Raw genomic sequence first — 25,172 nt, forward strand, 5'->3', positions numbered from 1 at the left:
AACATCTTTCATAAATGTTGAATGATATCTCTGATCCAAAGGACATTTGAAGAGTGAAAACAGCAGAGTTTTATATTGGTGGAGGAGAGAATTAGCTTGAGGCACTGGAAGGACAACAGAGAATGGATTTTCAATCTGTCGTCGAAGGAGACTTATTAAAGAGTAATCTGCAGAATACAGAATGAGATTTATTTCTGTTGATATGGAAACCATTTATGGATTATGTTCATGAAGGGGAAAATATTATATATAATATATAGCAGAAATGATATATGGGCATTGACTTGAGTACCCGGGCTTGCCATTTTTCCTTGCAAAAGGAACCATAACCTTCAAGATGTTTCCCCATTTGTTTACTGGAACACTTTAGTAGCCACTCTATATGAGAATTTGGGTTTTGTTGTACAATAGGATCTTTGAAATAGACTTTGGTGGGCTTGCCCTGATTGTGGAAATAGGCTAAAGTGAGCATGAGATGCAAAAGCTATGATATGTTACTAATGACTGTTAACTATATTTACAGGGATATTGGGAATGCATCTTGAGTGCATCCTACCTGTTTGCCCTTGATGTTCCTTATCAGATATGGTTTTCTGACAGTTGAGGAGCTCTGCCTTTTCAAACAAGCTGTGCATCGGAGTTTGGTGGAGGTGAAATTTGTCCAGCGTGGAGGGATTGGGGTGGGCAGAAGTGGGTGAGAGAGTGGGTGAAAGATGGAGGGAGGGAGGGAGAGAGAACATACATCAGCATACAGGCAGGAATCAAGTCACAAGTGCATCCCTCTAGCAATACAATAAGGTTCTGTGGGTCCATAAGGCAAGACAGGACCAAAACAATGTGGGGCATCTTTGCTAGTCTCAGGTACTTCATCCTCCCCATCTGGATTTGGGTTTGAAAGCCCAAGGGAATGTGTGAGTGTGTTTGAGAGTAAGTTGGAAGCAAGCATAACATTGCACAACATCATTGCTGGCTGCAAGCATGTCTGTTGAGGCAGCAGCCTTAGATTCTAATTTGCCAGCTTTGTGGAGCTTGAGCCAACATGAGATAGCCTTAACCAATGTTGAGAATGTCACCAAACTACTCAATTGCTTTGATTGATGGAATTGGTGCTACTACAGGTGGTGGTGCATAATACCCATCCCACATTTGATCATTTAGTGTGGCGGCACCTGCACATTGGAACTCCCTGCCTATTGAGATCAAGCAGCTGGCTTCACTCTGCTCTTGTCAGCTAGCGACATTCTTGTTTAGACAAGCCTATCCAGATGCTTATGACATTTTGAAATAAATAAATGTGTGCTTTCTTTGACAAGCCTGAAAACAGTTGAGCAATAGTTTTCATAAAAATGTTCTGGTGACTTTTTTTTTAATCAGATTGGGTTAAAATTTGGCATGTCCATAAACATCATCAGGTAGAATATGTATACAAAATTTCAGGTTATTAGCTCAACAGGTGACATTTTTCATACGCCATCCTTGAGATTTAGAATGGTGGAATACCTTCTCCTTTTCTGCTACCCTTCTTAACTAAAGACGAAATTCCATGTCCCTTTAATGTTGAACTGTTGGTAGCAAGGAACATAGGGCCAAGTTAAGCTATTAGTCCACATGGAGTGTCAGTATTTCTCTAGAATTTCAAACAGGGTATCTTTCCAAACTTCACATAGAAATGCCAATAACTGAAAATGGGACCTTTTGCATGTAAATCAGATGCTCTATGACCCTGACCTATGACCCTTTGTCAATTACAGCTTTTCCTCAGTATGATAACATATTGTAGTACAATTATATTTCCTCTGTATATTTGACCATGATATCCTGGCTTGTAAATCAGGGAAAGGAAGGCTATTGTAGAAACACTAAATAATGAATGCAGCCTATAGAAGGCCAAGTATTCAGGGGGAGATGATTGTTGTTATCAGGTAATGATCTTCGTTGTGAAAACAGGGATCTGGCAAGCATGGCTCTCTTTTCCTTTGTGCAGTGTTGGAGGCAAATCTGTTTTAGGGGCTGGCCTAGGGTTGGTGAGATCCTGGCATCCATCATTTCAGTTTGCTCAGAAGCATAAGCAATGGTTTTATGAGGTGGGACACACACACACACACACAGAGAGAGAGAGAGAGAGAGAGAGAGAGAGAGAGAGAGAGAGAGAACGATAGCAAGATCATGTTAGATGTTAGACAAGGCCTGTTTTAGTACATAAATAAACACCAGTTCTTGTCAATAGATTGCTGCTGCGGCAAAGGGTTCAATTCATATACAGTTCACAACACATTTCCCACGGTAAGCCCAGATAAGGGCTATGTTTTTCCCCTCTGAAAGCTGGCTTAACTTTGCATTTAATTCATATTACATGTAAATATTAGTGGTGCCACCCTGACTGTGGCTAGGTTTGCATTGACATGTGGCAAGAGCTTCTCGGAGGTGGTTCTGCATTTGTGGAATGCCCTGTCTGGTGAGGAGTGCCCTTCTCCTAATTACTGACCTTCAGGATAAATTTAAAAGTCTTCCTGTTGGTGTTCATGCACTTAAAAAGAAGAAGAGCTTGCATTTGAAAGGGTGCCTAATGGCCAGAAAGAATCCTACACATCTGGTTTTTTTAAGAACCCAACCTCTGACTTTCCCATAACTCTCTCTGTTCCTGCATTCTCACTTTCTCATGCTCTGGTGTGAAAGGCTTCTCTCAGCCTTAAACTTTTCTCCCTAAAAAAAAAAGAGGGGGAAAAGATGTGGTTTCCTTTTAGGAAGTCAGATATAAATTAAAGACATTTAGATAGAAACTTTGGATAAGACACTGCTTCTTCTCTCATGCACTTTAATTAAGATTTTATTCCTCCATCTCTTTTCAAACTAGTATTTTTTTTAAAAAACGTATCACCATATCCTACCCTGAGAATCGTTTATTCATTATCTGAGCCAGAACCCATGGTGTGGAACCAAAAATTTATGAAAATCTATATAGCCCATGTCATCTCTGCATTTTCATTATATCAGTTTTTCAAAAAAATCAAAATAGGATTTAACACACTCAAATCCCATACGGTTCTGCCCTGTTACTTCATTACAATATATGCAGTTAACTTAGGTACTTCTGACACTGGCTGCTATTTGTGCCATCAAATTTATTGCTTGCTTTAGAATGGGCAGCTCAATGGTCTTCTCCAGTGATTTGTAACGTTGCAGCAAAAAAATAAAATAGAAGAATGGGTTTTTGCGTGGAAGTTGATGCCTAGACTCTTAAGTCATATTTCCAAAATCTGAGATGCGAGCAACTTTACTACTGTATATTCCCATTTCCCACAATGCAAAGATGTTGGAGTCAGTCATCTTCCAGCAGATATATATGTACCCATTTCCTGCTGCCCTCCTACCCATCAGGCCTGGTGTAAACAAACAAACAAACCCTAGGTCTTATTGCAGGGCTTGGGAAACTTTTCCAGTCCAAGGGCCACAATCCCTTCTGGATAATCTTCTGAGGGCCACTGGGTGGGGCCAAAGGTAAAAGTGGGCAGTGCAACTAAGATAGCTTTTACCTTTGTAAAGTAGGCTAGTTTCTGCACACACTCACACAGCCCTCCATCCAGACAAGTTAGAGGCATCATAAATGTTCAAGGACACATTCCAGCCAGGCAAAAGAATTTCTGGGGTGCAGAACAGGGCCCTTGAGGTGTGTGGCCTGTTGGTTGTTCTGAGGGCCATAGAGAGAGGCCTTTGGGGGTTGAGATTTCCCATCCATGTTTAAGAGGCAAGTAGCAAGTTGTGGGGTTCTTTACTCAACCCATTGTTGTCAGAAAATCCCCCCTACCACTTATACCCAGGTTCATAGCTGTCAACTTTCAGTTTTGAAAATAAGGGATTGGCAGCCTCACCTGTCCTGGGGACAGTCTACGGGATATCTAACAATCCAGGATAGCAGCAGGAAGCAGCGGGAAACAGCGCTGGAATAAGGGAATTTCCCGCAAAAAATGGAAGGTTGACAGCTATGTCCAGGTTTAGTACTGTGTGAGATACCCTTCCAGGTTTTTTCTGACCCTCGCTGCTTGTTTTTACATCCAAGCAATGCATTCACAGCACAGTCCTATGCCTATTCACTCAGTAGTCAGTCTCATTGTATTCAGCGTTTCTTGCACCCAAGTAAAAGTGCACAGCCCTTATATGCCTTCTTGTTTTGGAGGAAGAAAAAACAACTCCTAAACTACTTTCCCAGATTGATCCTCCTCCTTCCCTTTTACTTCCATCTTCTCCTGAATTTGTCTTTACTTTTATTTATTTATTGTAAACACTTTAAATATATCTCCCTTCAATCATATATCCATGGAGATTTACAACAGGATTGAAACAATTAAAAGGTAAATATGAAAAACATGGCAAGCTTGTGATGTAATCCCCCAACCAGGCATCAACGTTTAAAAAAAAGAAAGAGAAAATACATGAACAGCATTTGGAAATTTTATTACAGTTTTGTCAGCTGCTTTGTACTCTCTTTGCTTTAGTATCCACAAACTGGCATTACTAATTTAATATCACCACTTGTTGTCTTGGAATCTTCAGGGTTACCGATTAATTTCAGCTCAAATTGTCACTGGGCTGGACTTGCTTTGTTTTTAATTAGTGCTGTGCTGAAATCTGTCCTCTGGTTTCTTGTACATTTTCTTCCCCTGTGAAAGAGGCGTTGATTTTGCTGCCTCATTCTCTGGACGCTACAATTTCTTCAGAATTTTGGTTGGGTGTGAGGTTTTGAGCTTATATCAAGGGTGGTAAACCTGAGGCCCAGGGGCCAAATGTGGCCCTTGAACTCTCCCCAGGCCATCCCCTTCACTGGCCCCTGAATGTTTTTGCCTGGTTGGAATGTGTCCTTGAAATCTGGTAAGGGTACTGTATGTGAATGTGTGTGGAAACTAGCCTATTGCACAAAGGTAAAACTGCATCAGTTGCTCTGTCTACTTCTGCCTCTGGCCCCACCTACCACTGACATGTGCCCCCACCCCCAAAGGTCACCCAGATGGAAATGAAGCCCTCAATCTAAAAGAGGTGACCCACATCTGGCTTACATTTTCATCATTGCAAGGTGGCCAAGGGAACTGCATTTTTTCTTTCTGCCCAATTAACATTTCTCCAACAAGCTGTCCACACTTCTTGATTACAAATACAAACAAAATGCATAAGGAGTTACCTCATTACATCTTCCCAGGCTTTGACTGAAGTGCAGGCACCTGGGAAGGCTGCAGAGCACAGACCGCTGTTGAGATAAATTGCAGAATGAAATAAAGGACTAGGGCCAGTCTACCCATGAGGGAAAGGTGAGGCAACTGCCATGGGTGGCAGAATCTACAGGGACAGCAGATCTGGTCTCCAAAGAATGCACTGTCTGCCACTGCTGTTGCCACAGTGGCAACAACAACTGCAGCACACTCCTTGGAGGCCATATCTGCTGCCCCCTTGGCAGCCTCCCCCAATGCTGCCTCTACAACGGCCTTTCAGCAAATAAAAGGCCCTGCTGGTCTCCCAACACCCACTGGCTGTCCTCTGGGTCTCCTGGGCTTTGAACCCACCTGACATGATTCAGAGTGGGCCCCTTTCCAGTTCAACCATTGGGTAAGGTTGATTCACCCCTCCCCATGTTCCTGATGTGTATCTTCACTCAACCCTTCTTCCCTGGCAGCAGGGGGCACCATTTTGTGGTTTGCCTTAGGCGCCAAAATGTCTTGGGCAAGCCCTGGAAAGGGCATTTACAAATATGCCTCATTCACATCAAAAGTAATGTACACATGACCAAAATTCTGAATAAGAATTTCAGGAAAAGTTTATCTCTCCTTTGATAATTTTCTGAGACAGTTTGTTTTCTCATTTATGGGTGGAAAAACTTGACAGATTTGCCCATCCTCAGCATCACCTCCATAGCAGGATTGCTGAGATCAGTCTCATAGTTTATATTTTTAAAGTCCCATAATTTAAGTATTGAGTTCCCCAATAAATGAATAAAAATCATACAGCAGAGCAGAATGAAAAGTCATCATTCAGACACCCTTCTCTTCATTACAAACTGTTCTAATCTCAGCTAGAGATGCATAAATCTGTCAGTTTTGGTATCTGTCAGTTTTGGTTTCTCTCAGTTTCTTATTTTTATTTTCTGATGTTCAGTTCTCCCCATTTCTGCATCAATTTGTTATTTTCTTTTTCAAATGTCTTCCTGAAAATCCATGCCAAATATCTCCCCCATTGCTAATATTACGTACAATATGTGGGATGAGGACAGACATTTCCAAACACTGAGACAAGAGACTAGAGCTGAATGGGTCATTTTGAAGAAAGCCTGCGTGTCAATATAGGTCAATAGGATGCACTTGTCACAGAAGGAATCTGTGCTATTGACATCAGTTGACAAGAAATCCTTCTTCAGCTAAAAACTGCAGTGAGTAATAGCAAATTATGGCCCCTACCAGTATAAGTGGGCTCAACATTCCCCCTCTCCAAATTACTTACAACTGCATAAATTACTCTGCTTCTCAGTCAGGTTTTCTATGCGCTTGCTCCCACAGGAGACAGTGATCAACCTGCATGGCTTTAGAAGAAGATTTACCAAATGCACAGAAGATAAGGCTATCAAAGGCTGCTAGCCATGATGGTTATGCTCTTCCTCCATAGCCAGAGGCAGTAATGTGTCTGAATACTAGTTGCTAGAAACCACAGAAGGGAGAGAGTGCTGTGCTCAGGTCCTGTTTGTGGATTTCCCAGAAGAGGCATCTTGTTGACCTCCATAGGAACAGGATTCTGGTCAAGATGAGCCATTGGCCTGATCCAGCATGTATACATGATTCTGAGAGCACATTCTTTCCACTTAGAAGGTCACAGGTTCAATCCCTGGTGTCTCCAGAGGGGGTTGCAGATATCCCTTGCCCAAAACTCTGGTTAACTGCCACCAGTCAGTGTTAACAATGCTGAGCTAGACAGACCAAAGGTTTGACTCAGTATACAGTGGCTTCTTTTGCCTCCAGTGAAGGCATGGGTGCATGCTGACAGTGCAGTCTCATGCACTGCAGCCAATGGAGGTATCGTACACTGGCACTGTTTAAGGCAGTCATGCTTCTCCTAACACCTCATTTTCCAGCTCTATAGTGGTTTGCAGTTTCACTTGGTAACTGGAATGGGTTATTAGGTTGCCCAATAGATCCCTCCCCAACACACATTATTGAAAGCTAGGACTGGGCAACTTGTGGCCTGCCAGATATTGTTGGACTTTGACTCACATAAGCTGCATCCAGAGCAGTAAATGGTCAGGGGTCAGGGGCAATGTGCAGGTAGAGCATCTGCCTTATATGCAGAATATCCCAAGTTAATTTCCTGACATCTCCAGCTAGGACTGGGAATGTTCCCTATCTAAAACATTGAACAGCCACTGATAGTACTGTGTGGACAATACTGAGGTAGATGGACCAATGGTCTTCAGCTTCCTGTGCTCCTATGTTGTCCAGCAATTCCTGAAGGGCCACAGGTTCCTTCTTGTAAATAAATCACATTGTGGCCTTTAGTTAACCCCAATTACTATGCCCTGTGTATGTTCATTCCAGACATATGCTTCATTTCATACAAGCACTGGTGTGGTCCTCTGGTGGAATTATGTAGCAGGAAAGGGATTTATGACTGCCTTGGCCTGGCAGTGGCATCTTAAAAAAAAAAAATCATCTTCCTTCCTTTTGCAGCAACATAAAGGATGACACCAGCTGTGCGGAAATTGAGAGTTGGGTCCCTAGCCTGTCATGTTTTGCAGTTCATCCCAAGTAAGTGCTAATAAAAGCTTTATCTCTTCCCACACCATGACATATTTTGTTTATGTCACTCATTTTACAGAGAAGCTCATCTTCACAGTTCTAAAAAAATGTTATTTGGTACTGTTTTATATTATACTGTTTTTACTATAAATCCAGACCATGTAAAGCTAGCGTGCTTCCCATAGCAACCACGGGAATATACACGCAGACTGCCTTTACTTACAAGGAACACCCCCCCCCCTTCCCTGGTCCCTGTCCCTAGTAAATCAATGACCCTGTTTTTGCCTTATTAATATTGTTGCACGCCAGCCCAAGATTCAAGGCATTCCAGGTGCTTACCCAGGGTTTGTAGTTCCTTTTGTAATAAGGCACCACAAAGATTGTGGTGTTTTTACAATATATGGTTTATTTGCACACACACATATATAACCTGAGCCTATGATGGAGGGGTTCACAGAGTTACCCCCCAAAAGGGTCTTGTTTCTCCCATACCTGCAAAAAGAAATCAAACATTGCTCTCCCTCTCTCTCTCTCTCTCTTTCAGTTCCCAGTTTGCTGCTTTGCTTCTAGCTCACATCACTCCAAACTCTCTGACCTCAACTCTGCCTTTGTCCTTCTAAATAACTGCAAGCTGTCTTACATAGAGTCCCTTTCCTTTGTTCCCCTTAATGGCCCATCACCCAGGCAATCACCACAAGAGGAAGCTAGCTTGGCTTATATTTTAACACTTGCCGGATACAGGGGTTAGGAGGGTCTCTGCATATAGTCCACACCCCACCCCACCCCAAACTCATAACAATATGTTACTCATTCTGAAGAGTAGTGTATGGCATGGTGGGGCCATGATGTTCTGACCTCCTGCCAGCTGAGTCACTGCAACTCACTGGGAAATAGAGGGGGAGGTGGTGTGTTTTGTAAAAGCACTGGGAGGAGAACTCAACTTGTGTGTTTGCAACCTCCCCACCACCAGTCCCTCTCTTTCCTGGTAAACAGCAGTGACTTAGTTGTGAGGTGAGGGTCACTGACTCACTTGCCTGAGTTGCTAGGATTGTTATTCCCCAACAGCTCTCTTCCCAGGGTGGATGAGTTAACATTCAAATTTATTTATTTTAAAAAAATTACGTATTCCTTCATATTTTGTGCTGTACGTTTTTGCTTAACAGAGAAGCCTTGAGGGATATAAAGATGAGTAATTTCCCCTTACTATCCAACAAAGAACATGTGAGAGAATTCTAGCATTAGAACTCCTGTTCCAAATTGCTAGACCCCTCCCATCCTCAGGTCAAGCAACCTAGCCAATTTAAATGGGTGAGATGAAAGAGAGAAAGACAAAGCCTGCTCTGAAACAAGGGGCTCTTTTATTTCTTTTTAATAACATAGACAGCTTTCTAAAGCTAACATTTTAGGGTATATAAATTCAGGAACAATATACTGTTATGAACAAAGTGCTAAATGGATCCATCATTATTCTGTGCCTCTCTCTTTCATACCAGCAGCGCTTAAAGGTGTTTCCATGCCTGGCAAACCAGCATCATTCAGAATGAGTCTTTTGTAAACTCGTTTCTGGGACAAAGCAGAGGATGAGCTCCAAATAAGATGAGGGGACAGAAGCAAGGAAGGGAGAGGAGGAGGAGGGAAGAGATAGTTCACGAAGGTAAAAAAAAGGGGGGCGGATTGATGGATTCCAGGTGCCTACTGTCATCTATCCCAGCGGCCAAATATTACTATGGAGCAGTAGTTGTATCTTACACAACTCTCAAGTGATTTGTACATCCACGAGAACTGATCCAGCAGCAACATACTGTGCATGCAAGCAACAGGAATACAGTAATAAAATCATTAAAAAGGCCTGCTGGATTACAGCAAAAGTCTTAGCCCAGGGGTCATCAGTCCTTGAGTGCCCCCTTCTGCCTCCTTGATAATGAGGTGGTGTGGGAAGTTACCTTTTTCTTCCTTTGAAAGAACTTAAGACATGAAAGAGGAACAAGGAAAACTGACTTCCTCTTTCAACTCTTTGTTCTTTTGAAGGCTGAGATTAATTCTACTAAATCTGACTTTTATCCAGAACCCTTGGAAAAATGAAATATGTGCGCACATGGTTTCTCTCTCTCTTGTATCTGTGTCCAGAAACAAGTCAGATGCAAAAGACAAGCTTATACAGTATAAGTGTTTTGTGGCTATATTGAACCTGTCTAAGGGCCAAACTAGATGTGACATTATTCTGGCCTTTACTAAATAAATAAATAGCTGGTAGAGTCTTTGAGTCCAAATGCAGGGATACTTGTCGCCACCATCATGGGCTTAATCTGAATCAGTGTGGCCCAGGCACTAGCTATTATCATAGTAAATACCCACCATGATAAAGAGGGAAGGTTAAAAGATAGTGTCGTGGTCCCCTCCATCTAGATCTTGCATGACTTGCCATACCCTGACCCAAGGAACGGAGGAGGAATGAGCAGGAGCAGGAACAGAAGTGAGGCTTGAATATGAGTACCGAAAGGTGGAGGAGAGAGGTTGTTTACTGATGTCTCTAGATGCCAGAGAGGAGGAAGTTGACTTACCAGCTCTCTTCCTGCAGAGTCCCAACAGGGAGGTGAGATGTACTTCAACGAGCCAGAGGGAGTTGCTATACAGGAGGAGAAGGTGGCAGAGCTGGAAGCAGAGGAGCAGGACACAGTTTTGTCACTGAGAACCAAAGACTGCCTTTGTAGGTGGGATCAGATGTACCCACTAAGCTGGAGCCTGCTTGGGCGTGCACAGCAGGCTCACCCCATCACATCTTCATTCATTTATTCATCATTTTATTTATATGTCGCCTTTCCATAGTTAAAACCACGCTCAAGGTGGCTTACAGCATCCCTCCCCAATATTTACAAACATAAGAAAAGTAGTCATAAATAATAAATAAACCACTTCAGAAAGTACAAAACCAAATTCCACATAAATCATAAGATCTAACAATAAATATACAAAAAACACTATCAACAACAACAACTCTCCTCCCCCAAAAACACCCCATGCAAGATTCTGTTCAGCAGCCTCAGCTTTTGTAGCTGGAGTCAGTCAGGGCCCGGACCTCCCATGCCAGGTGGGAAAGGCCCGCAAAGCAGGGAACAAGTGTGCCAGAACTCACAACCAAGCTTGGTGAGAGGGGCGTGTAAACTGTCAGGCCATCTTTGTCGCTTCCGTTTGGTTAAGAACCTCTTGCCATGGTCATCTCCCTTGGAATCTTGACTTCTGGGCCTTGTAGTTGCTGCTGAGCCAGTCCTGCTGTAAGCCAGAATAAATATCTCTTCAATACTTTTAAGTAAAAGTCACTGTGATGTTTTGTGACGGGACCCTGACAGAGAGAAAGAGACTTAAGTGCTAAATGGTACATCCAGAAAACAAGTTATGAGAGTCTGTGTGTGCGCACACACGCTCTTGTACACGTGCAATGAGGAGAAATGGGCAGAGCCAAAGAAAACAAAGTGATGCAGGGGTGGGGAGGAAACTTTCTGCAAGTGTTGAGTTCAAACCTATGTTAATGGAGGGGTGGTGGCTGTGTGGAGGAAGCAGCACCAAAAGAGAGAGCAGAGAAAAAGAGATGGGAAGAAAGAAAGAAAGAAAGAAAGAAAGAAAGAGAGAAAGCATGTGCTATGCAATCCTGAAACCCTATAAACCCACTTCTGTCTCTGACAATGCTTACTAGCAGTGGCCGCCAGCCCCTTACATATTACCCTTAAGGGAATGCGAGTCTATTATTATTATTATTATTATTATTATTATTATTATTATTCCCACTTCCACTGTTTTGAACTCAATGGGATTTATTTTTGAGCAGACATGTACTATAAACCTCACTGTAGATTTTCCAGGTACTGTATAACAATAAAACGGTCCTAGTTAAGCATTGGAGGGTCTCAGGTTGTTTTGCTGCAACACAATAGATTCAGAGGTGTGAAAATCACTATTTTTCCACTGGATTTTTTATGGGGTGGGGTAGACTGCATTAAAAAGAGCTGCCAATATTGAAACTGATGGCATTCATTAAATATTGTTTCCATTCTCCCAAGAGACTTAGTGGGTCAATTTGTTTCCTTACCTTGCCTTCACGTTGTCAATCTTGCCTTTGCGTGCTCCTCAGCAGGAAAACTGTATATACAGTATATGTGTTTGTTTTCTTACCAGAGATCTGATTATCTTTTAATTTCCCTGCATCACTCCCTTTTGGGGACCAATTTAGTTTTAAATTACTTCCCATTTCCATCGTTTTATAAATGGCTCATTTCTACAAGAACACATGATTTGGATCATCACTGTGCTGCATGCTTTGCAAAGCAACTCTTTTTTGGTGGTTTACTTCTTCAGTCCTTATTTTATTTGCAATGTCTCCTCTCACCCAGCTCACATCTTTAGATTCTGTGTGGCTTTGCTTTATAGCTGTGCTGGCGTATGCAACCCAAAGTTGCCGTTGGTCTTTTCTTTTTCTTTTTTTAAGGTGTGGGGTTTGGTGACCCATAAAGATTTTTGTCATCTTTGGGCATTTAGATACCTTTTTTTCATATTTTGGTGGACTGGTGGGTGTGAGGTATCATAAGACTATGGTCAGTCTTTCTTTTGTCTGGCTTCCCCCCGGGGGAGGATGACTGTTTAATTCATTGTTTTTGCTGTCAATCCTAAACCTGAGTGGTGGTAGGAAGTTCCAGGTGTGGTCCAGTGGCCTAATCTCATACCCTGCTGGGTTCATGCTGAAGGACAGAAGTTATGGTGCAGCAACACCAGGCATTCCTCTGTTTTTCTTTTAAAAACAAGAATTACTGATTTCTCTCTCATTTGAAACAATGGAAGAGAAATAAACTATGCCAGAACCAGGACTGGCACAGTAACCTCCCCAGTTTTGGGGAACTGGGAAGGCTATGTATCCTTTGGATTAGTGCCTTCTCTATTCCACCACAACACACAGCCAGTTTGTTCCCAGAATTCTCCAAAGGTTTCTGCAGTGGCTGGAAAGGACCATTTACCCTCAGATAAGACCACCATTGCCCTCCCTAGGTGGCGAACACAAGTCTGTAAAAATATAAGAAGAAGAAGAAGAAGAAGAAGAAGAAGAAGAAGAAGAGGAAGAAGAATGGGGATGGTGACCTCAATAATTACTACTAATAAAATAAAAACTAGAATAATCTTACTGAGTAACAAAAGAAAGTCAGTGAAATAAGAAAATGTAAATTTCTGTTTAAAAATGCTTATAGCAACCGGCATGTTAATAACTAAATACAGGAAGACAGGCAAGGTTCCGCCTATAGAGGAATGGTAACAGAAACTTTGGTTGTTTTGATAATAAGATTTCAGCAATCATTTATTTCTGTTGCAGTCATTTAAGTGCAGTTCAACCATATGTTTAAGAGCAGAATCTACTGAAAAGCCAGAACTTCTTACAATTGTGCAAGTTGTACAATTGTACAAATGATCGATGCTTGGCTTGATTTTAATTGCTTTATATCATTCTTTTGATATATTTGGAAAACGCTTGTAAGTAGGAAGTTACAAGGCTAGCAATGAAATACTATAGATGCCTATTCAGAAGTATGTCCCACTGAATTTATAAGAACATGAAAATAACCCTGCTGGATCAGACCAAAGGCGCATCTTGTCAAGTATCTTGTTCTCTCAGTGGCCAAGTAGATGCCTCTGGAATTTGACAAGGAGAACCTGAGTAAAACAGAACTGCTCCCACTTGATTCCAAGCAACTAGTATTCCACAGCATACTGGCTCTGATACTGGAGGTTGTACATAGCCATTGTGGCTAGTAGCCTCATCCTCCATGAATTTGCCTAATCCCCTTTTAAATCCATCCAGCTTGGTGACCATCCGCTACATATTGCAGAAGGAATTTCCTTGGATTATGTGCTGCATCTATCATGCCCCCTTAATTCACAGCTTTTCCTAAACTAAGAAAGAAGAAGAAGAAAGCCCCTAGTAGATGATTTTCTCCAGCCCCTTGATTATTCTGGTTACCCATTTTTAAATTCCTTTTAGTCCAACAACTCCTCCTTAAGGTGAGGTGACCAGAAATGTACATGGTATTTCAGGTGTGAATCATAGAATCATAGAGTTGGAAGAGACCACAAGGGCCATCGAGTCCAACCCCCTGCCAAGCAGGAAACACCATCAGAGCACTCCTGACATATGGTTGTCAAGCCTCTGCTTAAAGACCTCCAAAGAAGGAGACTCCACCACACTCCTTGGCAGCAAATTCCACTGTCGAACAGCTCTTACTGTCAGGAAGTTCTTCCTAATGTTTAGATGGAATCTTCTTTCTTGTAGTTTGGAACCATTGCTCCGTGTCCGCTTCTCTGGAGCAGCAGAAAACAACCTTTCTCCCTCCTCTATGTGACATCCTTTTATATATTTGAACATGGCTATCATATCAGCCCTTAACCTCCTCTTCTCCAGGCTAAACATGCCCAGCTCCCTTAGCCGTTCCTCATAAGGCATCGTTTCCAGGCCTTTGAACATTTTGGTTGCCCTCCTCTGGACACGTTCCAGTTTGTCAGTGTCCTTCTTGAACTGTGGTGCCCAGAACTGGACACAGTACTCCAGGTGAGGTCTGACCAGAGCAGAATACAGTGGCACTATTACTTCCCTTGATCTAGATGCTATACTCCTATTGATGCAGCCCAGAATTGCATTGGCTTTTTTAGCTGCCGCGTCACACTGTTGGCTCATGTCAAGTTTGTGGTCAACCAAGACTCCTAGATCCTTTTCACATGTACTGCTCTCAAGCCAGGTGTCACCCATCTTGTATTTGTGCCTCTCATTTTTTTTGCCCAAGTGCAATACTTTACATTTCTCCCTGTTAAAATTCATCTTGTTTGTTTTGGCCCAGTTCTCTAATCTGTCAAGGTCGTTTTGAAGTGTGATCCTGTCCTCTGGGGTGTTAGCCACCCCTCCCAGTTTGGTGTCATCTGCAAATTTGATCAGGATGCCCTTGAGTCCATCATCCAAGTCGTTGATAAAGATGTTGAATAAGACCAGGCTCAAGACAGAACCCTGTGGCACCCCACTAGTCACTCTTCTCCAGGATGAAGAGGAACCATTGATGAGCACCCTTTGGGTTCGGTCAGTCAGCCAGTTACAAATCCACTGAGTGGTAGCATAGTCAAGACCACATTTTACCAGCTTCTTTACAAGAATATCATGGGCCTTGCTGAAATCAAGGTAGGCTACATCCACTGCGTTCCCTTCATCTACCAGGCTTGTAATTCTGTCAAAAAACGAGATCAGGTTAGTCTGACATGACTTATTTTTCAGAAATCCATGCTGACTATTGGTGATCACAGCATTCCTTTCTAGGTGCTCACAGACCGTTTGCTTAATGATCTGCTCCAGAATCTTCCCTGGTATTGATGTCAGACTGACTGGGCGGTAATTATTTGGGTCCTCTCTTTTCCCTTTTTTGAAAACAGGGACAACATTTGCCCTCCTCCAGTCTGCCGGGACTTCGCCTGTTCTCCAGGAATTCTCAAAGATGACTGCCAGTGGTTCTGAGATCACATCTGCCAGTTCTTTTAATACTCTTGGATGCAGTTCATCTGGCCCTGGAGACTTGACTACATCTAGACTAGCCAAGTATTCTTGTACTATCTCCTTAGTTATTCTGGGCTGTGTTTCCTCTGCTGAATCATTTGCTCCAAATTCTTCAGGTCGGGCATTGTTTTTTTAACGGAGAAGACTGAGGCAAAGAAGGCATTGAGGAGTTCAGCCCTTTCTGTGTCCCCTGTTTGCATTTCACCATCTTCTCCTCTGAGTGACCCCACTGTTTCTTTGTTCTTCCTTTTGCTACGAACATACCCATAAAAGCCTTTTTTGTTGCTTTTAACCTCTCTAGCAAGCCTGAGTTCATTCTGTGCTTTAGCTTTTCTGACTTTGTGTCTACACGTGCTGGCTACTTGTTTGAATCCCTCTTTGGTGGTTTCCCCCCTTTTCCATTTTTTGTACACATCCTTTTTTAATCTTAACTCAGTTAAACGTTCTTTAGATAGCCACCCTGGCTTCTTTAGGCACCTTCCATGTTTCCGTCTCATTGGTATTGCCTGAAGTTGTGCTTTTACTATCTCCCTCTTAACAAACTCCCAGCCATCATGAACTCCCTTTCCTTTTAGTATTACTGTCCATGGGATCTCACCCAGCACTTCCCTAAGTGTTATGAAGTCGGCTTTCTTAAAGTCAAGAAATTGAGTCCTAGTATGTTTGGCTGCTCCTTTCTGCTGTATAGTAAACTTCAGAAGAGCATGATCACTCGCGCCTAATGATCCTTCCACTTCTACACCACTAACCAGGTCATCAACATTGACATCAACAAATGGCTGTTCCTCTTGTTGCTTCTCCCACTTTCCAGTGAGGAATCTGTTTGACCTTATGCTCTTGGCTGAGTTTGACATCCAACAAATATCTGGGTAATTGAAGTCCCCCATTACTATCTCCCGTCCTTTTGCATGCTTGGGCATCTGTTCCAGGAAGGCATTATCTATGTCCTCCGTTTGGCTTGGGGATCTATAGTAAATTCCCACAGTGAGGTCACTGTTATTCTTCTCTCCCTTAATTTTGACCCAAATGCTCTCACTTTGGCTTTGAGGTTCTAAATCTTGGATCTCTTCACAGGTATACACATCCCTGACATATAACGCCACTCCTCCTCCTTTCTTGTCTGGTCTGTTTCTCTGAAATAGATTGTATCCCTCCATTATTACATTCCAATCGTGGGACTTATCCCACCAGGTTTCAGTGATGCCTATTATGTCATATTTAGTTTGCTGTACCAAGAGCTCAAGCTCATCTTGTTTATTTCCCATGCTTTGCGCATTAGTGTACAGACATTGAAGTCCATTAATCATTCCCCCGTGTCTCTTATTTAAGGATTTTTTCCTTCCACCACTAGGTCTGCGTGCTGTTTGCTCCATTTGGTCTATGACATTTGGATGATCATCTTCATCAATTGATAGACTCCTACTTTCAGGAGCACTGTCTCCCTCCCCCTCCTCCTCCCTCCTGATGAGGTTTCTGAGATTTTTGGCAAAAACATTCCTCCCAACCGTTGTGAGGTGCAGCCCATCGCTTGCCAGAAGTCCATCTTCAAGACTGCAGTCCGTGATCTAAGAATCCAAACCGTTCCTGTTTACACCATTTGCGAAGCCAGCTGTTCACTTCCACTATTTTTCCGTCTCTCCCTGGGCCACGTCGTTCAACTGGGAGGACAGATGAGATGACAATTTGTGCATTTAATTGCTTCAATTTCCTGCCCAGAGCCTCGTAGTCTCTTTTGATCTTCTGGAGGCTATTGCTTGCAGTGTCATTGGTTCCCACATGAACCAAGAGGAAGGGGTATTTGTCAGTGGGTTTTATGATTCCTTGCAATCGTTCAGTTACATCTTGGATCTTAGCCCCGGGGAGACAGCACACTTCCCGAGACATCTTGTCAAGCCCACAGATCACTGCTTCTGTTCCCCTCAGTAGGGAATCCCCTATCACCACTACACGCCTCCTCTTAGGTCTGGTCGGGGTTCTTCCGTGAGCTGTCCGTTCCAAGGTCGCCTGCACATTCCCTGAGGACTGACTTTGCTGCTCGTCTTCATATACCTGATCGACTGTAATGAGGGAGAGATCCTCAAATGGAGTCTGCTCTTCGTCTTCCATGCTAGGGGAGAGGACCTCAAAGCGATTGTGTATTTCTAAACAATCAGAGCGAACCCTGGGCCTCCTACTTCTTTGAGTTATGTTTCTCCATATATCTGGCTCCTGTGTTGGTGAACTTGCCTCCTTCTCAGGGGAGTCCCCTGTCTCCTCCTTGGTGGAGACGGTGTGCTCTGTTGCTTCCAAGAAGAGCTCCAGCTCTCTAATTCTTTGGAGCGTAGTTACACGTTCCTCCAGTTGCTGGACTTTGTCTTCTAAGAGGGCAATCAACATGCAATTGCTGCAGCACGCTATTGCTTGCACCATAGATTTATATAATGACATGAGATATTCACAGCTTTATGGTGAACCCTATTCCTAATTATCCTTAACATGGTATTTGCCTTTTTTCCCACAGCTGCCACACACTGGGTCAACATCATCATCTAGACACTAGCTATGACTCCAAGGTTTTATTATTTGACAGTCATTGCCAGCTCAGATCTCAGACTTTGCTAAAATGTGTGCTTAAACATTGATATTGCCTCTTACTTGCCTAAATAGAAGACTAATATATGGGTCGGTATGTAGAGAAGCAGGTGGCGCTGTGGGTTAAACCACTGAGCCTAGGACTTGCCGATCAGAAGGTCAGCGGTTCAAATCCCCGTGACGGGGTGAGCTCCCATTGCTCGGTCCCTGCTCCTGCCAGAAAGATAAATAAGAGGATTTGTCTCTGAAAGAGGAGAGGCATGCAGAGGTCAGAGTAAGGATTTTGAGCGGAGGGAGGTCCATTTGCCATCATTTGGCCACACACACCAAAGGGAAACCCACTACCAGATCCCCACGACGGGGTGAGCTCCCGTTGCTCGGTCCCTGCTCCTGCCCACCTAGCAGTTCAAAAGCACGTCAAAGTGCAAGTAGATAAATAGGTACCGCTCCAGCAGGAAGGTAAACGGTGTTTCCGTGCACTGCTCTGATTCACCAGAAGCGGCTTAGTCATGCTGGTCACATGACCTGGAAGCTGTCTGTGGACAAACGTCGGCTCCCTTGGCTAATAAAGCGAGATGAGCGCCACAACCCCAGAGTCGGTCACGACTGGACCTAATGGTCAGGGGTCCCTTTACCTTTACCTTTATGTAGAAACCTCTGACTCTTGTGTGACTGAACTGTAGCTTACTGTACATAGATTAGAGCCAAATCTCTGACCCTCCCCATTTCCCCCTTTTTAATACCCACTAATAGCATTTTGCCCCTAGTGGGCTGTCCACGAGATATTTTGGTCCCTGAACTGAAAATGATCCCCACCGGGGGTGCATTTTATATTAGTCCTTGTGAGTTGCTGCTTTGTGAGTTGCTGCTTTGTGGTTGTGCTCCTTTAATGAATAAAAGCAGTGCTTTTTTCTTAAAAAAATGTTTAGGGGTACTCTCATTTTCCTACTCGTATTGAAATACTGCCCCTCAATGAGGCCAAACTTAGATTCACAAAATATTTAGGGGTGTGCATACCCCTGAAACCCCCAGGAAAAAAACCTGAATAAAAGTGTACAAATGAATTAATAAGTAGTTGAGTTCAAAACTGAGGCTAATCCTCATGGAAGAGGTGGGGTTTGGAGGAGTGGTCTGAAAGGAGCTTGCATTGCAGGAAGATTGTATTGAATATATTGCAAACTTCAGCACTGTAGAGCTACTGAATGAGTCTATTACAACGACATAAAATATTTAAGTCTAATGTTGTAATTTCGGTTGCTATTACTTGGTTCCATATGCTGGAACATACATTGTTATTTTATTTTCCAGTTTTAGTGTTTCCCTTTTCAAATTCTTTCTCTTTCTTAATAGACTGGAAATGAAACTGATTAGTTGCCTCAGTGAATCTATTATTTCCTTTGGCATGCTTCTTTTAAATGTTAGCTCATCATATTGTGTGTGTGTGTGTGTGTGTGTGTGTTCTCTCTCTCTCTCTCTCTCTCTCTCTCTCTCTCTCTCTCTCTGTCACACACACACACATACACTTTACATAATGTGCTTCCAGCAGTAAAGGCCAAATCCTGTAAAAATAAAAAGGTGCAGAGAAATATAGCATGCCTGGGCAGCAGAATAGGGGACTATACTACAAAGTTCTTTTGCAGGTTTTATTTAGGAAAAAAACAAACAGGAAAGAAACCTAGGAAAGAAAGGAAAAACAGAGCAATTGAAATTTTCCAGTCACTTAAATTCTGTAATGGATCCTTATCTAGTATATATTACATATGCCATTGCCTGCTAATTCACTCATCATTTCTACAAGGGGATATATATATAAATAAAATGATGTTGTTATTTAGTTATATTATTTAATTAGAGGCAGCATTACTCCAACAGGCAGGAGCAGTTTATTACTAGCATGACATAACCAAATACAAAATAATAAATTTCTGGAGGGGAAAATATATATGCACCAGGAAAATCTAATGGGATGAAGAAGGGAGGGGCTGACTTATGGAGGATTCTTCAAAAGTGCCTATCTCGCCCTTTTGAGCTGTGAAAACTCTGGAGGCAGATGAATTATAAAATCACAGCAGAAAGTTCCCAGGGAGACCACAGCAGGGGGTATATTCTTCTCTGGGGAGAACTTTGATTCTGAATGTTAATATATTTAAACTAGTTGTGAACTAAATTGTTTCAGATAATGCCACTGGTAATGACACATTTTCCATATTAACATGTGTGCCTTTTGTTTATAAATTTAACAACAGGCAGACATACCAGGCCCAAGGTGCTCTTCCAATACAGTTTAAGGTTGTAACGAAGCACCCAGTGTTAACAGCATGCTTATCTGCGTAAGAAATGAACAGATGCTAATAAATAAAATTTACTCCAGCCACGTTAACAGATTCTTGATTTGCCACTTAAGGGAAGCTCTGCATTTTGAACCGCATATGATTACGCCTCAGGTGTTACAATAGGTTATAGCCAACTATGTTCTACTCAGAGTAGACCCATTGAAATTAATGGACCATAGTTGGGTCTCATCTCTACCATGCATTTAAAGCAGTTTTAATAGCACTTAAATAATAATAATAATAATAATAATAATAATAATAATAATAATGCTTTCCTCCAAAGAATCCTGGGAACTCCAGTTTGTTAAGACGATTTTTGAGATCCCTATTCTGCTCACAGAGCTACAATTCCCACAGTGGTTTAACAACCAATCCCTCTTTCCAGAGAACTCTGAGAACTGTAGCTCTAGGTGGGGGGGGCGAAGGGTCTCATAACAACCCTCAGCACCCTTAACAAGCTACATTTCCCAGGATTCTTGTGAGGAAGCCATGACTTTTTCAAGTGATTTGACCATTAAATATATGGTACAGATGGGCATGTAGTGATGCCCTTTAATTTCAGTGGGTCTGCTATGAGTTGAACAAACACTGGGTTCAACCCTGTATCTGTGGCCAATTTTTGCATCTGTAGCAGGCCTCTTAAAATATGTTGGGTGATATCCTGCTAAGTCATACTTAGTGTAGACCAATTGAAATAAATATTCTTAAGTTGACTGCATCTCCTGCCTTCAGTGGGTCTGTGCTGATTATGATTAACATTGGATGTCACCCAATGTTTTGTTATGGATGTCATCTGCTTTCTATGCAGGGGGATCTAGCTCAGTATTGTCTATATTGATTAGTAGCAGCTCTTTAGAGTTTCAAACAGGAGATAAAAAGGAATTGAACTTGGGATCTTCTGCCTGCAGAGCAAATGCTCTATCACTGAACTACAGCTTGTCCCCTGTTGGAAACCCTGGAGAGCCATTGCCGCTCATTGTGGATAATTCTAAGCTAGATGGCCCAATGGTCTGGTTTGATGTAAAGCAGCTACCTATGCTCTTATAATCCTGAAGAGCTAACAACCTCTTAATGTTTATGGATGCTGCTTACAGTATCACATTCTACCTGAAGTGTAGTTTTGCAGGGTTGTGGTGTTTCTATGTGTGGTTCATTTTAGCAATTACTGTGATTAAGAAAGGAGTTGGCATGCAGGTACTCTGGGAAATTTCTCTCTGATCTGTCCAGTTCTCTGCTATGTGCTGTGTTGCTATTATGCATTCAAGGCCAAAGCACAGTTATCCACAGCACCATAAAAGCGCTATCCCCATCCCCATCATTCCCTCTCTTCCCACACCCTGCACCCTTCATTCCCTGAGCCAGTCTATCTACTTTTCACTTCTCATCAGTGCTATTTTTTTAGGAAAAAAATGGTGCTGGAACTCACAATGAACACCTCCCTTGTTCTCTTATAATGGCAATGGCACCCATCTGAGAGGTGCAGGAACTGAGTTCTGGCAAGTTCTGGCTGAAAAAAGCCCTACTTCTCATCACAATGTGCACCTAATGGACCCTAGAAAGGTTCAGGCATAACTAGGAATGGGTGACTGTCAATTTCAGTTTTTCACATACCACTCCCAGTCTTAAATTCAGCTTTCCACATTTCCACATTAGTTGGTTGTTGTTTTTAAAAAGAGCCTCATGAAAATTCATCACTGGTTTTCTCCTAATATATACTTTGTATGCCATCACATTTTTTGCAAAGCACTTTCCACAATACAACACATTTCTGTACGTTATTTTCACTAATATATGCATATAATGCACACTTTGAATTTTTATATGGAACTAAAACTGAACTAAATTTCTTTCACTTTCTTATCAGATTGTCATCTGACATAAGGACCTCTTATTGCTCACACAAGTAATGTTAAAGTGACCACCAATGGTTCCAATGGTTCAGGCAGCATGAGCAAAATTACCTTTAAACTTTTAAAATGAAGGCTTTTTAAAAACCATTTGCTCAGAGCCATCTTTTTGATGATAGTATAAATAACATGTTCCCTTTAGATGTCCTCTCCACTCCATAACTTCCATCAAGCTTGTCCATTGGCTGTGCTGTCTGGGGATGATGGAGTTGAAGTCTAAAACATCTGGAAAGCTAAGGAAGACTGTATAAAGATGCTTGGTTTCTTCTTTGCCACCTCTGACTTGGTTGTTTTCATTTGTCTGTAATTTTAATTTGCAGGAAAAAATACAGGATGATGGGGCGGGGGGGAGGAAAGGAACCAAAACTTTTGCAGAAAAGAAAAGAAACCTAGCAAAAATGAGACATGAAGGCAACACAGGGGAAAAATGGATTTAAAATGGCACAGTACATGCTGATTTGTACTTGTGTACCGCCATGTGGACAGCAGGCCTTGATGTATGCTAATGTAATCAACAGCAAGGAAATGCTCACTTCTGCATCAACGGGCCATGTGGCAGAATTCATAAATCTGAAACAGTGCAAAATGATGCTTGCTTAGGTGCCTATTTACTGGACTTGATGATGCTTAATATTCAAGGAAAGTCCAGATTTCGCTCTGAAAACACACTGTGTGGAACCTCATGTTTCAAGGGAAGTTACTGACTTTTACATTCAGTCTTTAGAAAGTTTCACTTTCTTCAAAGGGGGCACCAAGACCTGTGAATACTCCTGTGGAACTAGAAAGGCTATAGCTCAGTAGTAGAGCATCTGTGTCGCATGCAGAAGGCACCATGTCATATTTCAGGCATCTGTAGTTAGGGCTTGGAAAGACCCAATCTGAAATCCCGGAGAGCCTCCAGCCAGAAATGAAATTACCAAACTTGATGCAGCCGTGGTCTGGTTCCATATAAAGCAGATTCCTATGCTGGAGTCCTCATTTTACCTTCAGGCATTCTACTCATGAGTAACAGTGGCACAAAAGTGAGAAAGAGTGCACTAAGCTCTGCTCCCTTCTATCCCTTTCTGTGGGTTAGAGATATAACTTCTGAAGTGGGAAGACTCCCTTGCTCACGAAAGCTCCCTGCAAATACAAAATTGTGACCTGATGTTGAATATCATGGAGGGAAGGTGTTGATGATGTATTGTCTGCCTGAATGAAGCTAAGGGAATGATGAGTTTCTGAGAAATTTAAGGGCATATGGAGAACTCCAATCAGGTTACCATTCTTTGTTGCCAGAGGTCCAAACTACACTTGATGTGAATCACATCACTAACAACTGAGTGAAGAATTTTCCTGTAGAAAGAAACCAGCACAGGAACCTGAGCTGGATTAGGGACCTGGTGTGGTGTTTGAGGGTCTTTAGCCCTTTGCTGGGCACTGTGATCTAAATTGAATTTGCCCTTGTCCACCCCTGCAATTTGCTTGGAACAGAAAGCTCCCATTAAATCGAGTGGGACCTTTTCTTCATTCCAACTGCCTACTCCAGACCAGGACTTCAGCTGGGGGAGAAAAGTAGAAAATGCCTTGGGGGACTGAATTTATTTTCAGGACCCCCATAATCAGATTAATTTGCACTCTTTGATTCTGAATTCACAAGTACTGGTGCCAATTTGAAGCTTTGTTGCATATAGAGTTGAGCATAGGAAGCTGCCTTACTAAGGCAAACTGTTGATCCATCTAGATGACCTCAGAGTTTCAGACTGGGGACATTCCCAGCCCTACCTGGAGATGCTGGGAATTGAACCTGAGACCTTCTGCATGCAAAGCAGATGCTCTACCACTGAGCCACAGCCCTTCCTTCTACTGTAAAGACTGGTCTCTGACTGTAATCCATTTATATTTTAACATATTTTATATCTGTCTTTTTTATATTCGTTGTTATTGTTAGAGAAACCCATTCTTTTACTTTTCTAAGGCTGCAGTCACACAGCTGTTTATTCAATTCCCCCAATATTTCCATAACCATTCATTTTCTGCATTGTATTTGAGTTTTCACATCATGGGGAAAAGTCGCTTCCGGGAAACAATGGAAGATTCACCACAGAGAAAGAAAATACTGTACTTACTCGATGCAGTTTGCTCCCAGAAGAGCAATGGCCACCAACATGTGTGGTTTAGAAAGAGAATTAAATAAATTCATGGAAGATAAGGCTATCAATGGCTCCATTCTACATTCATGGCTGGAGACAGTATGCCTTTAGGTGCTTCCCAAAAGAGGCATCTGATTGGTCTCTGTGATGACAGGATGCTGGACTAGATGGGCCTTCAGCCTGGTCCAGCAGAGCTGCTCTTATGTCCTTATGCATGTAAATAGGACAAGTTGGATAAAGGGCATTAAGGGCTAACTAACCTTCACTATGCTATCTGTCTCTTTGTTCCCAAAATGAAGACAAGAAAGCTGAAGAACTTCCAATGTTTTGAATCTTGCTTAAACTGTTTTCTGTGTCAAATGAAGTCTCATTCTCTAGGGACTGTCCTCAAGGGAAAATCTATTTCTTTTTTTTATACTTAAGGATATAGGGGCATGTTGATAGGTTGAATAATTATGTATATATGGATTCCCATAGTGAAGAGTCCCAAAGCATTTAATTTTGTTTACACTAAGTTCTTGCTGAAGGACTCTAGGGGAAAACTCTCAGAAAATGAAATTTCAGTGCGGGTTCCTGCAATGCAGATTTTAGAACAAGCATAAAAAGAACTGGTTTTGTGTTCATAGGTTTTTTGGTTATTCCCTTCTCTTTCCTTCTCAATAATTTTTATTTTATTTTAATAGGACTCATCAATAAGGAGCTTATCAGATGAATGGTCTCAATGGTCTCATCAGATCAATGGTCATGTGCTCTCATTGCCTGCCATTATTTGGGGACTTGGTATTGTATATTGTATGTAGGGCTGTATATTGCTGCAGTGCTATTTTTCTAGAAAAAGAGATGCTGAAAATCACCATGAACACCTTCTTCATTAATGGCGTACAGCTGAG

The 25,172-nt window shown here is 42.2% G+C and overlaps 1 long non-coding RNA gene across 1 annotated transcript in view; it reads left to right on the top strand.

Annotated features, from left to right (window-relative positions):
- Positions 1 to 11,390, top strand: part of LOC310754372 — a 55,963-nt gene extending 44,573 nt beyond the window's left edge. The window contains exons 2-3 of the long non-coding RNA XR_014543773.1: positions 7,701 to 7,778; positions 9,263 to 11,390. This is a non-coding gene — a long non-coding RNA (uncharacterized lncRNA). The remainder of the gene's footprint in view (positions 1 to 7,700; positions 7,779 to 9,262) is intronic.
- Positions 11,391 to 25,172: the final 13,782 nt, after the last annotated feature.

The sequence above is a fragment of the Podarcis filfolensis genome (assembly GCF_964270895.1).
Source record: "Podarcis filfolensis genome assembly, chromosome: Z".
NCBI classification, from domain to species: domain Eukaryota; kingdom Metazoa; phylum Chordata; class Lepidosauria; order Squamata; family Lacertidae; genus Podarcis; species Podarcis filfolensis.